General features: G+C 42.3%; 1 long non-coding RNA gene across 1 annotated transcript in view; it reads left to right on the plus strand.

The window, feature by feature from the left end:
* Positions 1-14,474, plus strand: part of LOC137431576 (uncharacterized) — a 113,092-nt gene extending 98,618 nt beyond the window's left edge. The window contains exon 3 of the long non-coding RNA XR_010985307.2: positions 14,265-14,474. This is a non-coding gene — a long non-coding RNA (uncharacterized LOC137431576). The remainder of the gene's footprint in view (positions 1-14,264) is intronic.
* The last annotated feature ends 2,188 nt before the right edge of the window (positions 14,475-16,662 follow it).

A 16,662-nucleotide genomic window follows, 5' to 3' on the forward strand; every position in this document is an offset into this window, starting at 1 on the left:
TTCGGAGCAAGAATTATTCATTTTTTTCTTTTGCTTGTAAGCAAATTGATAATTAATTGATCAAATGCCGAAATTGGATCTTTTATGTTGGGCACACAATTTTAAATTTACAAAGTTGGAACAATTGCTTTGCAAATTTTAAACCAAGGGACAAGGGTCACATGATGATCAGGTGGGAATTTCGGACTATTGTTCCACACGATTGATAAGTCAGTGGTCGACTGACATGTAAATGGGTGTGTAGTCAAATTTGGATAAATTATTGTGGGAACTGAAAGGGTAATTTCAATGTGACATCATAGGGGTTTTCTAAGAATAAACTTTTTGGTCCATTTGTGTATTAGCATTTATAAAAAATTGAAGGACAAATTTTATGAAATTGAAATAAAATTGACACCCATCTTGATCTGTAAATAATAGTTCCAACGCAAACAAATACGCATAATGCATGTGTGTGTGTATTTTTGTGTGTCAATGTTAGTGTTTTTTATTGTTTTGTGTATCAATCTTACAAGATTGTTGACACCGACAGTGTGCCTGTCTGGAAATGGATAGTTTTATGTGGATGGGATTGAATATGCAGAGAATCCGTAAAATAAAATAGAAATAAAATTTGATTATGAACATTATCTCTTTTGTCAAGGGAGATCGAATATAAAGATTTGATGTGCTGGGTTATGAGCAGCCATTAATTAAATAGTAAAATTGTGAGTAATTTGGGGATTCCATTTTTGATAGAATTTATATGAGAATAACAGCTATTTATGGATATGAGCTTCATAAAAGGAAATGAGGGAGTACAAAATTATCCAAATTTGGGAGAGGTCTTACACTGACTTCCCAGAATACTCTGCTCATGGATTTATATATATATATATATACTTGAATTTTATCAGCATATAAATTGTGCTGCATGTATGGATGTGTATTAGGCATAGATGATATGGGAAAATAGTAAAGAAAATCTTGCTGATTGGAACTATTGTGAGTTTTAAAACGGAATGCATTGTGCATCTTAAACCAAGGGGCAGACATGAACGCGCTGTTACGTTATTTATACTCAGAACGCGCTGTTACGTGTACCTGCAACATATTTGTTAATCTCGCACACCTATATTGGCATACTGGTGTCAGTAGTACTCACTGGGTGCATAGAAATGGATGAGCAACAGTTAAGGGGGTGTAAAAAAAACACTTACTTGGATATTTTCTACAAAAGTAGGGGTTTCAATAAGTGGTACCATACACATGGGATTCATCAAATTAAGTTTTGGAGTTCAAACAAAGTCACTGGTTAACAGATGGGAATGGATAGTAAATAAATTCTTCGATGCTGGGTAAATGAAGTGAGATATTACAAAGACTTATTAGAGCTATTGTTCTTCCTTGCAGCAGTGGGAGAAAATTTAGATCCAACATAATGAATCTATAAATGAATGTGATAGGGATAATATCCTCAATTTGTACTAATTATTTGATTGTGGGTAAAGGAATTAATTAATCGTAGTGGATTGTTAACAAGCAGCCTGAAATGTCCTGAGAGTGTGCATCCATGTAATCAGAAATCCCAGATTTGTTTTTTACAAACAACATTTTGGTAGAGATCTTATGTGGACGAATACTTGCTTGGTAGATAAAAACGGTACTGCATGTTGGCAGCCACTTCAGTGGCCATTTAGGCCGAACAAATAGGGAAAAAAAACTGTAATTGAATATGTAATTTACAGATGAGTATTTGGGAAGTAAAAAGGGAATTTATTGATTTGGGAGACATTTTTCGAAGGTTTATTAAAGTGTTGCAATATGACATTTGGCAAGGAAAATTATTGGATGGGAAAATTAGATCTGTTTATAAAATGAGTTTTGTTGACCCATTGAAGTTAATTCTTTGAATTGTTGTTTAATTAGCATGTTGAGTTCAAATTGGAAATAGTTTGGTAGAGCTTTGGTTAAAACCTTTGGTTGCAGTGTTTTGGAACAAATTGATAAACCGTAGGAGGTTGATAAGAATAGAAACAAATATGGACCTAAAATAGAAAGATTGTTATGATGATATGAATAAATACTGAGATTAAAAGATAAAATCAAGTGATGTTGCAAATGAAACAGTAGAATTAAGATAATGGCATAACGACAATGTTATGAGTTGTGTCAATTACAATATCAGTGAACTCATATCACCACGAGTGACACACTGTTAGGAAAAAGAGGGAAAAGAAAAAGTGGAGAGGAATTATGGTAATAATACATTATGTTTAATTTGTTGGTTTGAAAAAAAAAATTGTTGTTGGGAATTAGGTATTCCCGTTTGTGATTGTAATCATATACAATGCTATTCTTAGTTTAGTAATAAAATACATACCTGATTGAATATTATTTGTGTGACGCATATAAATGAATATAACTTTTGTGTTAAGGAAAAACAACAAATTGTTGAATGTGAAACTGTCGGAAGATATACATGATTATGCTGATTTCATGGTAAGATGTACCCTATCTGATTCAGTGTGTGCGGAAAGCAGATTCAGATGTGACTGAGCATAAGGATAAGACGAGATCACATTTTGGAGGGATTGCTAACGGAATTGGGAAGAAGTTCGAGAAAGAAAATTTGTGGCTAAAAAATGAAGTTAATCGTGGCATACACCCTCTTTCTCAAAGAATGATGAAGACATTCTCCCGTGTAACTTGGAGATGAATGCTTACCTTCACCAAGGAAATTTATGTGACCATTTGCCTGGATCACACTGCAACATATGAAAGAAAGGCGATCACTTACTCTTGTTCAAAGGCTTCGAACATTCACCACATCAGAAGTTGCAGGACAACGACATTTTACCTGCAACCTCTGTGAAATGCGGGGACATATGTTATTACTTCACCAACGTCCGGGGAACCAGCATGGAGCTGCAAAAAAAAAACGGCTGTGCCCTTGTCACAACAGCTGTGCACGATTCTGCTGGTTGCTCCTGGTAAGGACCATGAATGACCTGAACACCATGGTCCCAACATCATTGTGGATGCATCCGGCATCCCTGTTCCACATCTTGCTGGCCAATCAACGTCACACCAATACTTGCTGCCCACTCACAATGAGGGAGGAGGCAAGTCGACTACAACTGGGTGAAGGCCTTGTTCAGGAATTACTATGGTTTACAGCAAAAAGTGGCAAGCTATGACTCCGAAATGTTACCACAACAGCGAAATCCTACACGAAGTAGTGCAGGAGCTATGAAGACATTAGGAGAAAATGTTTCATACCAGGATTCAAACACAAGTCATCAGCCCTTCCTTTCAAACAAAGTCAACATTTGTGTGGAGGCAAACGTTTATTGCCAGATGGTGCAGATGCTTTATAAAACTTGAAAATGAAGTGAAATTGTTGTATCTTGGTGATGGTGAAGTGTTGTTTTGAAAATATATTTGTGATGCAAATGCAATAGATTGAACGATATGGAAGGAGTCAATGACCAACGAAATGTTTTGTGATTCTTGCAGGATGACGGTGTATGCCCAAGGGAATTTGATTACCAAAGTGACTGATTATTTACTTATACTTGTAATGATGTTTACTTGTAGTGATTGATTGTTTACTTATATTGATGTTTAGATTAATGGTTAATATAAACAAAAACAAAAAGATGAGGGAATTGTGGAAGTGTAACTCAGTGTAACTTATTAATTGGCACTGGTAACTTATTAATTAACCTGGTAACGAAGCAGATACATTTTACATGCAAACTCTGTGAAAGACGAGTTTGTAAATGAGTGTCAGGAATGCGCCCGAACATGATAATCTCTTGTCCACCTGGTCACAGCCCCTGGCTGAAGCACCCCCCTATCGTTTGGTAAATGGAACTCACAACAGGAGGGGAGCGAGCTGATACCAGGACTTGGTACATGCATGACCTCGGGGCATTAGCGGAGAGGGGATTAAGTCCAGTTTGTCCATATAAACGAGAGCAAACGTGGAGTCGAAAGAACTTGCTACCAGAAGCTCTGACCAACGGGAGTGGCAGAGGAACATCAGCCGAACGAGAAGGACCATTGGAAAAGAGTTAACCTGATCCATTATATTATGCGGTATTATTTGGTAAATGGAATGAAGTGAATAACCAGTTAATAAACCAGACCTTTTGTAAACCTGTGTCCAGTCATTGGAGTCCTGTGAGTCTCTCAGCTACAAATTCCCCTACAACGCGCTTCCATGTGCCCTCTCGCACCTGCGCCAACACCAACTCAGGTGTACATTCCCGCACACGCTCAACCATTCCAGGTGTGCATTCTTCCATTCCAGGTGTGCATTCTCTCTCACCTGCCACAACCAACTCGTGCTCCGTGTCACTCTTACCACCACACTCAACCGTGCATTCACTCTCACTCTTGGCAACGCACTCACTCCTCAGCACACACTTTTTCCTCACACACACCTCCGTTCCACACCTTTCTCGTGCACCCTCTTGCGCACTCTCGCCCGGTACATACTCCGTACCACTCATGGGGGTGCATTCTTGCACACACCCAATCACCGCCGCACACCCTGGCTCACAAATACCTTCCGCACTCCCCATAGTCGGACATCCTTGCACACCTCCTCTTTCCACACACTCTGCACCTGTCGCACACCTCACCAGCGGCCTCTCACGAACGCCCGGGTCTAAACCAACACCCACGCTCACTGAATCTCCCCTCACACCATACACATTTCCGATTATATCGCCACTCACCTCGGCACCTCGTCTTCGCTGCTCCTCCGCCACCTGCAAACTCTTTATTTGGTCAGTAAGCACATCATCATGATTTGAGCACAGACCTTGTACATACTCCATCACTTCCTCCTTCATCTCCCTCTTAGTCTCCCTCCATCTCTTCTTAATTTCACTCACCCCCTCTTCCACTTCCTCTAATTTTTGTTTCACCTCTTTTATTTCCCGGTGCGCCCCCTCAATTTCTTCCTCTAATGCCATCTTGGTCGTCTCTATGTGCGTTCTTACTTCCCGTTCTTTTGTCTCCATTGCCTCTGTCACCTCGTCCAACCTCTTTGTCAGTCCCTCATGTACCGTCTGACCCTCCTTCTTTATGACTGCCACGTCCTTCTTTATTTCCTTCTGGGTCGCCTTCAACCCCTCGATCACGGCCGTATTCTTTTTTACCTGTTCCTTCAACTCCCTTTGTCCCACTGTCAGCTGCCCCACCCCCTGCGTCAACTCCTCTATGCCACCTTGTAACTTTGCCGTCCCATTTCTCACCTCTTTCTCCATACGCTCCTCACCCCGCTTTACCTCCTCGCGTACCCCCGCGACCTCTTCGCCCACACCTCGCCTTATCTCCTCCCCCATCTCTCCCATCTCTTTGGTAGATGCCGCCCTCATCTGTTCCAAATCATTCCTTTGGGCATCCAATTTACCTTCCAACCCGATTTTCACCTCCTCTATCTGATTCCCCATCTGTTTAATTTCCCGGGCGGATTGCTCCCCTATTTCCCTCAATTTGCCTTCCATCTTGTCTTCTAGCCCCATTAACCCATTCTTCACCCCTTTCATCCCGTTGTCTAACCCCTCAAATTTGTTGTCTAAACCTTCAAATTTAGTCTAAACCCTCAAATTTGGCTTTGAGTCCCCCGATTTGATTTCCCATATTACTTAACCCGTCTCTCAATCCCCCGATTTGGTTTTCAACTCCTCCAATTTGGTTTCCCATGTCATTCCTCATTTCTCTGATTTCCGCCCTTGATTTGTCCCCCTGCAGGTTGAGGGACGCCTGCATTTGTGCCATAAATTGCTCCATGAGGGCCTGCATTTGGACCACCCCCATTGGTGCAGCGGGTGTGGCCGCCGCAGCCATGTGCGAGCCGCCGCCATTTTGTGCGCCTGAAACCTCGTGCGCGAGGCCGCCATCTTGTGCGCCTGAAACATCCGCTACCCAATGCGTATTGTTTTCCTCCCGCATTACTCCCACCTCTTTGTGGTCCTGGGCTGCTTCTAACTCTTCTTCTTCTACTCCCACCGGCATCCGGTCGCCTTGATTATCCATGGCACGATTTAATTTAGATCTTACTACAATTTCGGCCGCTCCAAATTTTGAGTGCGTTAAGTGCACTTCGGGTCCAAATCTCACTCCCCGACACCAATTGTTACGGATCTCAGTCGTCGGCCTTTTCCCCTTACCAAGGGGGGTTAGCCCCTTGTCTGATACTGACCGACGTGAGTCCTGGAAATCCCAACGCTCCTTCTGGTCGGGAGCAGCCAGGGTAATTGGTCAATGAAAAGTCCCAAGGACCTGAGTGCAACACCTGACCGTGAAGCAGGGAAGAGACTCCCGCTCGAACCACGGTTTTAGATAGACTAGTTGCCGAGCGGTTTTTAGCAACCCGGAGTTCGAGCCATTAACAAAGACTAAACCCGATTCATAAAGCGTTGGCCAAATCGTGCCACAGGTACTCAATGGGGGAAATCACAAAGACGATCGGACGAGCATGAAGAAGAAGACGAAGGTAGGAAGAACAGATATTTATTAATTATTTACACAAACCAAAATCAAGGAGAAGAGAAGAAATAAAAGTAATATACAGGAAAATGGAAGGAGCAGAAGGACACAGAGCAATTCTTAAAACAAGCTTAACTTATACCCAGGACAGAACAAACAAGACAAACTCACGTACACGATTGGATAGTATTGCAGGGGTGGATGGCTGGAAGGATGAGAAGGTGGGACCACAGGGCTGGAAGGATGCGGTTCCGGTCCGTGCAAACGGCAAGGCTGGAGGTGAGCGGCCGCCGACCCTCTGCAATCTGGTTCCCACGGCGGCTTTGCTTCGCGGCAGCGCATCCAAGCTGCGCGCGGCAGGAGCTCGTTTGAAACAGCAGGTCTCTCCTTCTCGCCGCACCTCCTTGATGGTTCCGGAATCGGAAAAATGCCACAAGATGCCACAAAAGAAAAATGCGCCTCCCGTCACAGAACTTCTCAGTGTGTCCTCCCTCACTCATCTCTCTAAGCAGTCCCTCCGCCACCCTTTTATTGCTTTTCCCGCGATCAAGCCGCGGGTTAAGAGGGCACGCCTACCGGGTCGCTCTCCGCAGTGCCGATTGGTGGGCATGGGCTCTTCCTGGCTCCGCCCATGATGACGAGGGGCGGGCCACGCCCTTCTTCTTCGAGCTGACCATGCCGTAATGGGGGCAAATGCAGTTGGCAATAATGCAGTTGGAAATGAGGCTTTGGGGAATTTGAAAAGGGGATCTATCTTGTTTCATTTGATGCAATGCAAATGAACTAGTGGAAAAACAGAGCCTTATACTGACATAGAATAAAGAGATAACTATTTAGAAGGTCCTATGATTTTCTACGTGTGTGCGATGGACTAACTAAGGGGACGACCTTTGATCTTTACAATTAATGGAGGTATTTACAAGGAATTATTACATTATTTACAGAGGGTGATATTTACAAACAATTACCAAAGTGCAGGATTCTCAAATCCGCAACAATATATATACATACATAAGCTCTAAACATTTTATGAAGTGGATTGTGGTTGCATTTGGCAAGCAGCTAAATAAATCAAGTTAATCAAGAATGAGTGATCAGAATGAGCTTTTTATTCAATAGTTTATTGGTACCGTAATTTTAATGTTAGTTACAACGACAACAGTTATGAAAATAAAATATTGTTTACGTTCTAATGGGATGCCAGACAAATGCTGAGGGGAGGAACTTATAAACCGAAGTTGAAAGCAAGCAGTGATTTTCATATTTACCCCTTTCACCTCAGGTGGGCGGAGGTTATGTTTTCATGTCTGTCCGTTTGTTTGTTTGTCTGTCTGATTGTGAACAGGATGTCTCAAAAGGTTGTGGTCAGATTTGGCCGAAACTTGATGGACAGATTGGGTGTTTTACAAGGACGAAATGATTCAATTTTGGTGAAGATCTGGATCCAGATACTTGAAGTTTTCGAGTGATTCATCATCATTGAGTGATCGGACCAAAAACTATCTATAGTAGAACCACCTTTAGAGGCCATTTTTCCCCGCAGAACAGGGGTTGGCCTTTTTTGGGCACCGTGTTCCCCTTTTTTGAAGCAATGTTTTACGGCTGGATGCCCTTCCTGCCGCCAACCCTGTTAGTCCTTCTTGCGACACATGGGGAATTACCAGTGAACTGGTACTCAATTTGCCGACTTCAGGAGGATGACAGGCTGAGTCACCCCCCCCCCCCCCCCCCGGAGTTAATTCAGCGATCGACCAGGATTCAAAACCAGGATCTTCGGATCCCAAGCCGGCACCCTAACCGCTAAGCCAACACCAGGCTCGAATAAACTATATATCGTAGGATATCTCAAAAAGGTTTTGACAGATTTGGTCGAAACTTCGTGGACAGGTTGGATGTGTATAAAGAATGATGTAATATTAGATGTTGGTGAAGGCCCGGATCTGCATACGAGCGTTCTTTTTGACTGTTTAAGTGATTCTTTACCATTGAGAGATGGGGCCAAAAATGATAAATAGCCGGATATTTCAAAATGTTGTGGAAGACTTGTGACAAAACTAGGTGGATGAGTTGGTTATATGACAAGAAGAAGCCGATTCGATTTTGGTTCAGGTCCCGATGCAGATCCGGCCTATCAGTTGGATACAAAACGTAAACTGTTCAGCCTGGTGGAGGTATGCGCTCTACTGAGTGCAGTTCTAGTCTTGTCGCTGTTCCCACATTGTTAACAACTGAGCCAAATTGAGTTATCAACATGTTAACCCAACCTGTTTTCTTTTTTGATAGGTTGATTGAATTTAGGTTAATAAAGATTGTTTAATAGGCTGCTAGAGAGATCGCGATTCCATGTCTGGTCTGGGTTCAATTCCAGACCCGGCGATAAATGCAGTACAAGTCATTTTCCATGCTTTCCTTATTTTCCATGCTTCAAGCCTTTCTAGGTTTACATAACGCTGTTGCAAATCATAAATTAACCATAACATGCATCATACTCTCTGAATTGTGGAGCCACTGGTTTTCTGTTTCCAAAAAACATAAATTCCTTTCAGAGATTAAATTATGTTTGGTGTTCTCTTCTAGCCTCTTCCTCTGAATGTTCCAAGGGGGGTCCAAACAAGCCTCATCTAGTTGTGTCTTCTTCCCTCTTCTTCAGTGGCACCCCTGTGTGGCGATGATGCAAAAACACAGGGATAATAAAATGATTGTTTCGTTTGATGTTTTTGATCATTATTTTGGCAATCTCATCTGTATTTGAGGATTTTCTCGTGGGACATACAGACAGACTGCAAGCGGATACTGGGCTGTATTGCACGTGCAGACATAATACAGTAACTATAAGCTTTATCTATTTGACGGTTAAAAGTTATATAATATAACGATTGTCGACATTATAATGGGTTGCTAGGGAATGCTACGATGCAGAGTTTATGATTCCAAGTCAACAAATGTTAAAAGGGTCAGAGCTATCTTGTCTGGTTTCATCCTGGTTTTTTGCAGGCAGTGATTCATCCATGTGTGTATTTTGATTATGTTTGGCATCTCATCTGTCTTCACATGTTCACACTCTTAAAAATAAAGAAATGAATGAGAGGGAATAAAACATGAAGTACATTTAAGCATTGCAGAGAACTTCAAAAGAACTGCTTGCTCTTCCATCCGCTTGCTGTTCAACATTCCAATGACGTCATAATCAAACTCTTACCAGTTTCACAAAATAATGACACAATAGCCATAAGGGGCTATGTAATAGGTAAATGGGATGCTGAAACAATAACAAGGGACCCCAGGAGGCCAGGCTCACAAGGAAGCAATTTGAAGTCGCATTGATCAAAAGTCATGAATGTACGTTTGTCCCATCGTATTACATGATTGCATGATGTAAATAATTACATGATTGTGGGGGTTGTTGCAGGAGGAGACATTTTCTTTGTCTGGAGGTTTGGCAACGGTCAAATCAAAGTAATCATGATCAAAGATCATGATCCTATGATCATGTAATTATTATTTATTTGAATTATCATGTTTAATTCATTTACATGATCAAAGGTAACAGGTGTGAGCAAGGTCCCCAAATAATCGGAGTCCCTTGATACATACAAGCAAAAACATTCTCAAATTATATTTCATTGCAAGAATTTTTATTATTATTAATTATTATTATTAATAATTAATTAATTAATAATTAATTAATTAATTATTCGGTAATTATTAATTAATTATTATTAATTATTATTATTAGCAAATTTATTATTATTTATTAATTAGTAAATTATTATCATGTTTGTAATTATTTACATGATGCATCATGTAATTATTTACATCATGTCAAGTACGTTTGTCCCATCGTCCACATCCCAACATTTCCACCTTCTGCAAGCCATGATCATTATAAATGAACCCAAAGCAAGGAATTTGGCCAGAATACCAGCTCACAGTTGTGTACTCTTTTTGAAATCCAACTAATATTTAATGACCGGAATCTAAATGCAGAGGACAGCTGGATTTTTATGCTGCGATCCGGAGATGAGCGTGATCCATGTTACTGGCGCCATTGCTGCCACCACACCAAAACAAGTTTTCAATTAGGTCCGACCTTGTTGGAGAGCTCAACTAGAATAGACAACTCAATGGTCATCACGGTCATCACACCACCAAAGGATACCCCTGATGCAGTGATGGTCAGATTCCCACGGCGCTCCTACTTGATGACGGCACAGATGGGAGTCACAGTGACGACTGCCCTCGCACGGTTCAACTGGTCCGCCATCATGATTAGTCCCATGACCTCCATGTCTCATTAAATGGTGTCATGACCTTTCCTGCTGAACTTGAGTCAGGGTGGAGATTGGAATGTCTCTGGATCGAATTGATGAACTCTGGGGTCATCCTTTGGCTCGAGTTGTTGAGAAAGACGAGACCGAAGGATTGAATTCTTAATGATCAATCATTTTAGTTTTGTCCAAAGGTCCTTGTTTGCTCGACAAGTCCTCAGGAAAGTTTTCCTTTTATTCCTTGTACTCTTCCTCTTTAAATTTATAAATCGTGTTCTGATTGTGATGTACCATACTCTGTTATACAACTTATACTGGGTGGTTTGCCATTGCCTTCCCAGCAATAGTTAGGGCAGGATTTTGTAATTTGGTCATGGTGCCGGCGATGACTCGCCGACTCTTCGCGAAAGACACCGTCTTTAACGTCCACCAACTAATGCTAGCAGATGGGAATGGGATGCCCAGTTTAATGTCCATCCGAGGGATGACACACACATTGAGGAATCACCCTACCTGTAAAACACCGGGATGGCAGGTTATAGCTGGGTCGGAATTCAAACCCCGGCTAGAGAGCTCAAAGTGTGCGTACCTCTCTCCAGGCAATCCTGGACAACCCCATCGGCTATAATTCATATGCCATTAAAAATTATTGGGTTATTTGTTTCTATTTTACTTCTTACTCTTCGTGCATGCATTATTTTCACGGTATTTCACTTTATTTGCTCCGTTTGAGTTCTTTTTCTTTACTGAATTTGAAAATTGCAAATCATCAAAACGTCTTCCGCTCCTCCCTCATCGTTTGCACATAATTCAAATACCCCTGTGTATGTTCCTTACTAGTCTCACCTGAAGAGGATGCGCGACTATTGCAAAGCCCATGTCTGTGTGTCTGTCTGTCCGTGTCCATAAATTTTCGCTTTTAAAATTTTTTTTTTTCTGCAACCGCTTCTTCGATCGATGCAAAACTTTAAACAATGAAGGGACTCCCCATGGAGAGTATTTTATTGCTAACTCTAACGTCATAGATCAAATGGAATAGCAGCCTTATTGGATTAAAGGAAAAAAAATTGACATTTTCTCTGATACCGCTCAACGAAAAACAATTGAAACTTTGCATATGTCATCAACTCTCCATGGGGATATATAGGGTGATAACGACGACGTCATTGGTGAAGTGGTATTACAGCCATAATTGGTTGATTTGAAATCTTTATCCAAAAAATCTGAAACTTCATATATCTGATCTGAACCACCTTTAGAGGCCATTTTCCCCCGCAGAGCAGGGGTTGGCCTATTTCGGGCACCGTGGTCCCCTTTTTTGAAGCAATGTTTTATGGCCGGATGCCCTTCCTGCCACCAACCCTGTTAGTCGCCTCTTGTTACACACAGGGAATAACCAGTGAACTGGTACTCAATTTGCCGACCTCAGAAGGATGACAGGCTGAGTCAACCAACCCCCCTGGACGTGAATTCAGCGATCGACCAGGAATCTATCCTAGGATCCCAAGTCGGCACCCTAACCGCTAAGCCAACACCAGGCATCTATGACCTGATGTGACGGATTAATGAAATTTATAAAGTTGTTCATAACCCATGCCAATAAACTATGTGACATCATAGGTTGAATCGATGATACGGGTATATATGCCATAATGGCAGCGTGTTCAGCTACCGATGGTATTTTTTGTTCAGAATAAACGCGCATGGTGAGTCTATGCGCTCTACTAGTGCTGTGCTAGTTTTGTACGCATTTACTTCACTAATAAGTAGATCTACATTCTTTTACAGGCAATATATTTAATACGTACGCAAAAATAGCGGGATAATTGCATCATCCTTTTCGAAGTGTCCGTGTTCCACCAGTTCGAACCCCTGCTGTATACAAGGTATGCATTGGAACTCAGTCTCCACTATTTAATAGCATCCCACCAGAGCATCCTCTGCAATTATTCAGGCTTAATATCATCCCGAAATTGCCTAAATTGCAGCAAAGGCTTCGGCTAGTAGTACCTATAATTGGGAAGGTGGGAATGGGGGTAAAGGGGGTTGCACATGTCCAGCATTTTGACAAATTATTAGAGCAGTTAGATTGTTATATAACGAGCATATAACTACACAAAAGTAAAAACACAAAATATGATATTTATACCAGTAAGTGCACACAAGAGGTGGGGGAATGAGTACAAGTGTACATAATTATACAATGCAGAAACAGTTTATGAGTTCTCCAGCATTGCATTGCTAATTACCATGCTCATAGGGGGAATGCATCACCATGCTTCCGTTAAAGATGTTATATATTTAAGCTAGAATGTTTGCTTTTGTAAAGTTGTCATTTGAAAAATAAAGCTGACAAGGTTTGATTCCATGGATGACTTCGTTATTGTTTGACAAGTCACTGGCAATGATAATTTTATTGGACGCGGAAGTGGAACTTTGGTTATTAAGTGTTCTAACTCTTCCACGAGCCTTGACTTTGTATGCAAAAAAATAACGAAGCCACGCGTCATGGCACACGGGGTGCATGGAGCAGAGGAACGGAGCTTGCATCACAACAGAGCGACAATGCAAAGCATCTGGTGATTCGTTTGGGAAGTGTCCTGTACAGTGTACACAACTTGAGTACAGAAATGGGTGCAGATCATAACGCACAAGTACAGCAGAAAAAGAAAAAAAATTGGACCACTGGACATGCAGCTTATCTGGGCCATGTCCTAATGTTGTCATTCAAATTTGGTAGCATTCTGACTGGTGCTTTTGGAGAAGATTTTTGAAGGCATTTACTAAATCTGCCATTTTGACACACTTCAAGTTATGTGATGGCATGGCCTCCGCTATTTAACATCCCTACCCTTGCCTAATGTTATAACCCAAATTTGGTAGCATGAAACTCTATGCCACTCCACCGGTGGATCACTCCACCAGTGGATCACTCCACCACTCCACTGATCCACTGGTGGATCTGGCGAAAAATCTTTTTGAAGGAATTTACTAAGTCTGCCGTTTTGATACATTTCCGGTCACGTGACTGGAACGAGCTTTGCAATCCCCATTAACAGTCAGGAGCGGAACCTTGTAGCCAAATTTCAACCAGATCGGCTCAGTGGTTTGGCCGGAAAAGCCAAAATAGGAGACGGATTGATGGACGGGTGGTGCACGATGACAATACCTTATCTGGAATTCCAATTCCAGATAAGCTAAAAACCCACACCGAGAGCATGTCTCTGCAGCAAAGCTTTGGGCCTCAAGGCTTAGATTAGTCAAGGCCGGAATCATTCTTGTCGCTCCATGCTGATCCCTCTCTATCTATGGCAGCTGCGTCCTTCCTGAGTTATGGTTACAAAAACCGCACACAATATTCTCGATGAGGCCCTCACTGAGGTTCATCGGTTGGGGATTACTGGAGGATATTTGTACTTGTACTCTTGTAGCCATGGTGCCGGAAGTCTGTCAAATGCTCCCGGAAGTAGAACGATTGCTCCATCAGGCTTCTCTTTGTCTCACCAGCAGGTTCATGCGGAGCTCTCGGTCATTCAGTGCACTAAGGCGGATATGAAGACGTGGCTATGTGTAGTACAATGACCCAGCAACGGCTCAACCATCTCGTGGTCTGTTACGTGCATGGTGCAGTGAGATCAACTAGCAGCACGTGACCCTCAACCCATTGCTCAATAAATTTTGAATGGATCGGCAGACCACGTGTTCATATTTTTGGCAAGTTTTAAGGTTAGTTTTTTGTGTAGTATTTTATTTTGTGCCATTCTCATGTTTGGTTTTTGCATTGTGAATGAGTTCAACAGTCATAAGAAAAAAAGCCCAGTCAAACATTTAGATTTGTTCAAAAATAGAAAGCTGATATCCCTCGATGATTGTGATTTGTAGATATGCACCTTGGAAGCACCGAAATCCCACAATCCCACCGCCATTGTGCGTACGTAATAAATAGATAGCCATGTACAGCAAGCACAAGGATTGAAATGAGTGGACCCTTTCAAACAAATAAGATCGCAACAGGTTAATTTTCAATCGGTAACTGAGCCGTGTCCGTGGAACATCAGTATCTTCAGATCAGGTAATTTGAGATGATGGTGCGGTACACAAAGGGGAATGGCGTGTTCTTGTCCATTTAGGTGTTCCTTCTGTCCAAAATCATTTTCCTACGATTCCAGATACCCCCACTCAATTGTATTTAATTGTGGCGCAGAAGAATAAAACGCGGCCTTGCAGGTTCCATCCCATCGTGAAAGGATGGTGGTGCTGGTGGTGGTGGTGGACGGTGGTGCATATACTGTACAGTATAGACAGCACCGTAAATCCAAGGATGCGAAACAAATAAAATATCCTACATTGCATGTCCTGGCGAGTGGGAATGGGGGTCCACCGAGCTCCTCCGACAGCACGTGGCACGTTTTCCCACCAAGATGCTCGCTTGGCTTTTGTCAACGAGGAGCCTGATATGTTGTATGCATGTGTGCACTCGGCCTTGTACTCATACATAATGGTGATGTACGCTTGAAGGTAGGCTATTTACACCGAATGCATTTACATTCGTGCATAAGCAGACTGAGACAGGGGGTCGAAGGAGGAGATTTGTTGGAGTAAAGTAGGGGAACAGGGAGGGGGGGTGAGGGAGGGAGAGTTCAGCAGTGACAGGGGAGCGACATTAACTCACTGTCCAAATTATTTTTTGGACAAATTTGCTACCAAATGTGCAAAAGGTCATGTCCTGCTCTTTGCCTTCTTGAGGAACATCACACGCTGCCAAATAGACAACCATCATGGGGTCCTAAAATGTTTTCACTCCGAAACTAAATCATTGATTGTGCTTATGTTGAAACAAAGCAGTTCAGAGGAAGCAGCAGTTTACAAGATGGAATATATATGTTGGAACCCATCTGTGGATCGGTCCCATCGGCCGATGGGTCTGACCCATCTGTGGATGCACGAGAAATGACAATGCAAACCCATCGGCCGATGGGTCTGCGCCATCTGCGGATGTGTTGTTCACCTTGAAGGAATGTGTATGCATCAATGGTGGATGAGTATGTTTATTTGAACCTAAAAATAAGCAATTGATGTCATAAATGTTTATAAAGCAGTCCGTGACATGTGGTTTGTCGATAACCGTTTGTCGATAAGATAAAATAAGATAATATTTTTAGGTTCAAATAAACATACTCATCCACCATTGATGCATACACATTCCTTCAAGGTGAACAACACATCCGCAGATGGCGCAGACCCATCGACCGATGGGTCTGCATTGTCATTTCTCGTGCATCCACAGAGGGTCAGACCCATCGGCCGATGGGACCGATCCACAGATGGGTTCCAACATCTATTTATATAAGTGTGTGTTGTTGGTTGTTATCACATTGTAAGGGTTTCTGAAGGTGCGATGGAGCCCTCCCAAGTCTCAAAGTATCCACCTGTGTTTGTGCGTGAGTGTATGTTATTCTGTACGAGGTTGTTGGTTTGTGAAGGCTGAGTGGTGTTTGTGGTCCGAGTTAGTGAATAGTTTTGAATTGTTGAGAGTTTAGAAAGAGAGAAAGAAAGGACAACGGGGCAAGCACAACACATATTTCCCCCAAGATTGAACTCCCAGAAGCACAACACATATTTCCCCCAAGATTGAACTCCCAGAAGCACAACACATATTTCCCCCAGATTGAACTCCCAGAAGCACAACACATATTTCCCCCAGATTGAACTCCCAGAAGCACAACACCTATTTCCCCCAAGATTGAACTCCCAGAAGCACAACACATATTTCCCCCCAGATTGAACTCCCAGAAGAACAACACATATTTCCCCAAAGATTGAACTCCCAGAAGCACAACACATATTTCCCCCAAGATTGAACTCCCAGAAGCACAACACATATTTACCCCAAGATTGAACTCCCAGA

This window comes from Myxine glutinosa, chromosome 7, assembly GCF_964187855.1.
Source record: "Myxine glutinosa chromosome 7, kmMyxGlut1.1, whole genome shotgun sequence".
Lineage (NCBI taxonomy): Eukaryota > Metazoa > Chordata > Myxini > Myxiniformes > Myxinidae > Myxine > Myxine glutinosa.